This window comes from Cetorhinus maximus, chromosome 13 (genome assembly GCF_964194155.1).
Source record: "Cetorhinus maximus chromosome 13, sCetMax3.hap1.1, whole genome shotgun sequence".
NCBI classification, from domain to species: domain Eukaryota; kingdom Metazoa; phylum Chordata; class Chondrichthyes; order Lamniformes; family Cetorhinidae; genus Cetorhinus; species Cetorhinus maximus.
Window position 1 is genome coordinate 99,407,250 of NC_135891.1, and position 6,000 is coordinate 99,413,249.

General features: G+C 39.8%; 1 protein-coding gene across 1 annotated transcript in view; it reads right to left on the bottom strand.

The window, feature by feature from the left end:
* LOC144688877 (methyl-CpG-binding domain protein 3-like) overlaps nt 1–6,000 on the bottom strand; it is a 29,938-nt gene that overhangs the window by 23,557 nt on the left and 381 nt on the right.

A 6,000-nucleotide genomic window follows, 5' to 3' on the forward strand; every position in this document is an offset into this window, starting at 1 on the left:
CCTTAACTTTAATCCATGCCTCCCTTGTCAATCAAAAGTCTGTAACTCAACCTTGAATATATTCACATATATTAATGATTTGGACTTAAATGTGGGAGGCATTATTGGGAAATTTGCAGATGACACAAAAATTGGTTGTATAGTTAATAGTGAAAGGGATAGCTGTTGTCTCCAGAATGATATCAATGGTTTGATTGAGTGGGGCGGGAAAGTGGCAAATGGAAGTCAGTCCAGAGAAGTGTGAGGTAATGCATTTGGGGAGGGCAAACAAAGCAAGGGATTACGCAATAAATGGGAATTGAGACAGGTTGAGAGGAAGTGAGAGACCTTGGAGTCCATGTCCACAGGGCCCTGAAAATGGCATGACAAGTGGATAAGAAAGTAAAGAAAGCATATGACACGCCTTCCTTTATTGGGTGAGGTATTGAATACAAAAGCAGGGATGTAATGCTGGAACTTTATAAAATGCTGGTTAGACCACAACTGGAATTGTGTGGAGTTCCGGTCACCATAATACAGGAAGGACATAATTGCTCTGGAGAGAGTATAGAGGATATTTACAAGAATGCTGACAGGGCTTAAAAATTGCAGCTATGAGAAAAGATTGGATAGGCTAGGATTGCTCTCCTTAGAACAGAGGAGGCTGAGGGGTGACCTAATTGAGGTGTAAAAAATTATGAGGGGCCTAAATGGGCGAGATAGGAAAGATCTGTTTCCCCAGCTGAGGGGGCAATTACTAGGGGGCATAGATTTAAGGTGATTGGCAGAAGGATTAGAGGGGACATGAGGAAAAATGTTTTCATCCAAGGGGTGGTGGGCATCTGAAATTCACTACCTAACTTGGTGATTGGTGCTGAAACGCTCAACTCATTTAAAAGGTATCTGGATGTGCACCTGAAGTGCTGTAACCTGCAAGGCTATGGACCAGGTGCTAGAAAGTGGGGTGAAAAATGAGCAGCTAGCTTCTTTTTTCTCTATGATCAACGCAGATGCGATAGGCTGATTTGCCTCTTTTTGCGCCATAACCTTTCTATGGGTCAATGACCCAACCTCCACTGCTTGCTGGGGAAGAGAACTCCAAAGATTATCAACCCTCAGAAGAAATTCCTCCCCATCCAGGTCTTAAATGGGAACTCTCTTATTTTTAAACGGTGTCCCCTAACTCTAGATTCCCCCTCAAGAGCAAACATGTCCCCGTATCTACCCTGTCAAGCGTACTCAGAATCTTGTGTTGCAATAAGATCATGCCTCACTCTTCTAAATTCCAATGAGTATAGGCCCAACCTGCTCAACCTTTCCTCATTAGACAATCCCTTCATCCCAGGAATCAGCCTAGTGAACCTTCTCTAAACTATTCCCAATGCAAGTATATTGCTCCTTAAGGAGGCCAAAACAACTCTAGGTGCAGTCTCACCAATGCCCAGTACATTTGTAGTGTAACTTCCCTTTTATACTCGATCCCCTTTGCAATAAAACACATTCCATTTGTCTTCCTAATCACTTGCTGTATCCGCATGCTAAGATTCATGTACAAGGGCACCCAGATCCCTCTGTAGTGCAGCATTTTGTAGTCTCACCATTTCAATAACATTCTGCTTTTCTATTCTTCCTGCCAACGTGGACAACCTCACATTTTCCCACATTATATTTCATCTGCCAAATCTTTGCCCACTCAGTTAACCTATCCAAATACCTTTGCAGACTGTTTCCTCCTCACAATTTACTTTCTTACGTATCTTTGTATCATCAGCGAATTTGCTACGATACAGATGGTCCTTTCATCGAAGTCATTAATATAGATTTTGAACGTCAGATTCAGGAAAATCCTCCAGATTTAATTCTGAAAATTTAACATACAGAAGTAGTTGAATCATTATTGCATTCAGTTATTTCAAAGTTATACGAAGGGCATGGTGGTAGAAATTGTTCCAGAGATTAGGTTCTCCTTGTTTGAGGGAAATACACCAACATGGAAATGCCCTGTGCTCCATGTGCTCTGTGTTACAAAACAGGTGCATTGAAGAGAAAAGACCATGCTTCCCAAACTGTGTTTCGTGACTTCCCAGTGGGGTCGCAAAACTAAATTTTGGGGCTGCGAGCTCTGATGCAGCAATGGCTGTCGTGAAGCTCCAGCCAAGTGCTAACAGCTGTGAGGCCCCTTTAAATCCTTGTGTGTCAGCGTGGCCTAACTTCTTTGATGTCTGATCCTGGTTCCAAAAATCCATCGAAAAGGTATTCTATTTAAAAGCCCTGCAGTTCAAACAGCCCCCCACTCTCTCAGCTCACCAGCCACCACCCCATTCCAACTCAGATTTCAATCTTTCCAACTGGCGCTCGCTCTGGGGCCACAGAATTCGTCAAGCCTCAAAATGGTGTCACAGTGGGAAAAAGTTTGGGAAGCACAGGAAAAGACAATTCTCAAATGGGTTTGCAGTTGTATTGACAATACAAATAGCAGGAAGAATCCTGGCTACTGTCTCTTCATTACCAGCTTCTTAAAGTACTCAAAAAAAAAACTGGATCTGCCAATTCAAGAGTGGTTTGGGTTGCAAGTAAATGACAATCAGTATGCTGTGCTACACATGGCAAACTTATTTAAATCTCTATTGCCTCGTGGAAGCAAACTTGCTTTGCTCAGTTATCACCAAGCAAGTGATTACACAAGCAAGTATTTCCTTGACTTCTGCAATAGAGTAAATGATCACCGGTTAAAATATTTTCCACTCAGTATCCTAGGTTTCATAGATGTTCACACAAATAATGTAAATCCTGCTTTCTGAAAATCTGTTGGTGCTGGCTGAACCAACAGCAGTAGACCATTCTTGGCAACACTGGGTTAAAAATAATATTGTTGCTACGTAAAAATATCTACTGTTTTAGAGGCACTTATTTGATTCCAACATCTATCATTTGCTCTGTGCTCAAATAATCAATGGCTTCAAGTGCAAACATGCAGACAAACTGACAAAGATCACTTCATTAAAAATGCGTAATTTCATAAACCTCCAGATTGTACAGCCATTATAATATATGCAGACTCAGCGGTTACTTTCAACATTTGCTATGCTGAGATGCCTGCTCGATTTATTTTTGCTGTGCAAGATTTGTGGAAAGCACAATCATGTATTTTCAATTTTCCCCACAAAGTTTCTGAAAGCTATGTATTCCTGCGAACGGTGCAATATAAAACAGGTTTGGCGGATTCAGTTTGTCATATATCAAGCTCATTTTATATAGTGCGTACATCTACTGTGAGAACAGGAGATACAACTTCTGAACTTCTCATTACGGGTGGCACAGAAAGTCCTCAAATTAATATTCAACCATCTTATAATCACTTCCATGCAGGTGAATCTCCATTAGATTATTTGACCTTTTCAGATCAAAGATAAATTTCCTACTTTTCAATTTTATGTCTTAAATTCAGTTGGTAATTTTCAATTTGTATATATATTTTTAAAAGTCTGCTGGATTTAGGAATAAGTTGACGTAAACCTTTACAATTCAGATTCAAAGCATTTTATTGCATTACAATACGAAGTATCACAATATAACATACTGAACTCTCGAGTTACATAGGAACATTGGACTTAGGCCTACTCCCGTGCCATTTGGTCCTTCAAGCCTGTGCTGTCATTTAATAAGGCTGCAGTTGATCTGATTGTGGTCTCAATTCCTGTATGCCCTCCTCAACCCCTGACTCCCTTGTCTACCAAATATCTATTAAATCAGCCTTGAATAAATTCAACGACACAGCCTCCGCTGCTCGCTGGAGAAGAGAATTCTACAGACTAACGACTGAGAAAATTTCTCATCTCCAGTCTTAAAAGGAAGACCTCTTATTCTTAAACGATGTCCCCTAAACTGTTAAACCAAACTAGTCTCCCCAACAAGAGAAAACATCCTTCTTGTATCCACCCAAGTCCTCTCAGGGTCTTATATTTTTCAATAAGATCACATCTCATTCTTCTAAATTCCAATGGGTATAAACCTAACCTGTTCAACCTTTCTTCATTAGATCCCAGGAATGAGTCGAGTGAATCTTCTCTAAACTGCTCCTAACACAATCATATCTTTTTTCAGATAAGGAGACCAAAACTGTACACAGTACTCCAGATGTGGTCTCACCAAGGCCAGTACACATGCACTAAAACTTTGCTACTTATACATTCCATTCCCCTTGCAATAAATGACAATCTTTCATTTGCCTTCCTAATCACTTGCTGTGCCTGCGTACTAACTTTTTGTGAACCATGTACTGGGGATCTAGGTCCCTCTGTAACACAGAGTTCTGAAATCTCTCTCTATTTAAGTAGTATACTGCTTTTCTACTCTTCCTGCCAAAGTGGACAAGTTCATATTTTCCCACACACACACACACACACACATAATTAATTTTTAAAAAAATGCACATTGCACAAACAGGTACTTATAAAAGTAAAGAGCCGGTCTAGATACTATAAAAATAACTGGTATCATTTTGGTATATCTGACATAGCTAAAAACAACACACATGAGAGTAGAACTATAATTGTTTGCCTTAGAGGGAGTGCAATGAAGGTTCATTAAACTGCTTCCTGGGATGAGGGAATTGTCCTCTAAGGAGAGATTGAGTAGACTAGGCCTATATTCTCTGGAGTTTATAAAAGAACGAGTGGTGATCTAATTAAAACATATAAAATTCTTAAGTGGCTTGACAGGGTAGATCCTGGGGAAGACATTCTCCCAGCTTGGGAGTCTAGAACTAAAGATCACAGTATCAGAATAAAGGGTTGGCCATTTAGGGCTGAGAGGAGGAGAAACTTCTTCACTCAAAGGATTATGAACGTATGAACACTCTACCCCAGCAAGCTGTGGGTGCACACTGATTATATTCATGACAGAGATCGATAGACTTTTGAATGCTGATGGGGATTAAGAAAAAATGAGGTAGCGCTGGAAGGTGTTGCTGAAGTAAACGATTAGTCATGATTTTATGGAATGGTGGAACAGGCTCAAGGGACTGACTAAGTCTACTTCAACTCCTATTTCTTGTGCATAAAAAATTAAATATATAGGGCATAATTAAGTTTATTATTTTAATTTGCATTGCGTGGCAGCAAAAATAATATCTTTATCTTGGACTTATCACTATTTTTACAGCAAGCGTACTTCTATTTTCATGTTAATTTCTACTAGGGAGTTTCTTCCTCCTCAGATACAATAAAAATTCCGTACATACATCCTCAACCAGGCTATTCTCATAAATCCTTACATTTCTTGCACAGCTACAATGACAAGTGTAATTGCAAACCTACTGTATTGATGCTTTGAAGGTACACTGGGAAATAAAAGTCCTATTGCATAGGAGGCAAACGTGCAGAGCCATGTCACTTTTGTGAGCAGAGATACAAGACATTAGCCATGGATATTGTCCAGAATGGATGCAACAATTGTTAAAAAAACATTTAGTTGGTCACAATTTATTTAATTTAGGATGCAAATCAAACCATTAGTTTTGTTTTGCCAGAAGTGACAACCCACAATTCTTTTAAGTTACTTTTCAAATAATGAAGGCCCAGCAAAAAAACATGCTGGCTTGTTCACTAAATTGCAACTCATAACACATTTCCCTCATTCCTCAATTTGCTTCTCCATCCTGCCACTCCTGAAGAAAATGAATGAAGAACACAAGCATTTCTTGGGCTGGAAAGGACAACTGGAGCTCACAGCCAGCCCCAGGGAAGTTACTTAGGAGCATCGGTCCACAGGCATCATCTCTTGTATGACAAGATACAATATTCATGGTAAAATGGTTGAAAGATCTTTCCTGTGTTAGCTTGCTTATTAACTTCAGAACTCTGGTAGGGGCACGATTAGGCAAATTAGACTGAGATTCCCTTTCTTGGTTGCTATCCAACAATTCAGGGTGGATATCATCTAAGGGCTTGGATGTGATAACCTTCATGGTCAGTCTATTAATATTCACTGTCTATACTCACTTCAAAAGGTGGCCACTGG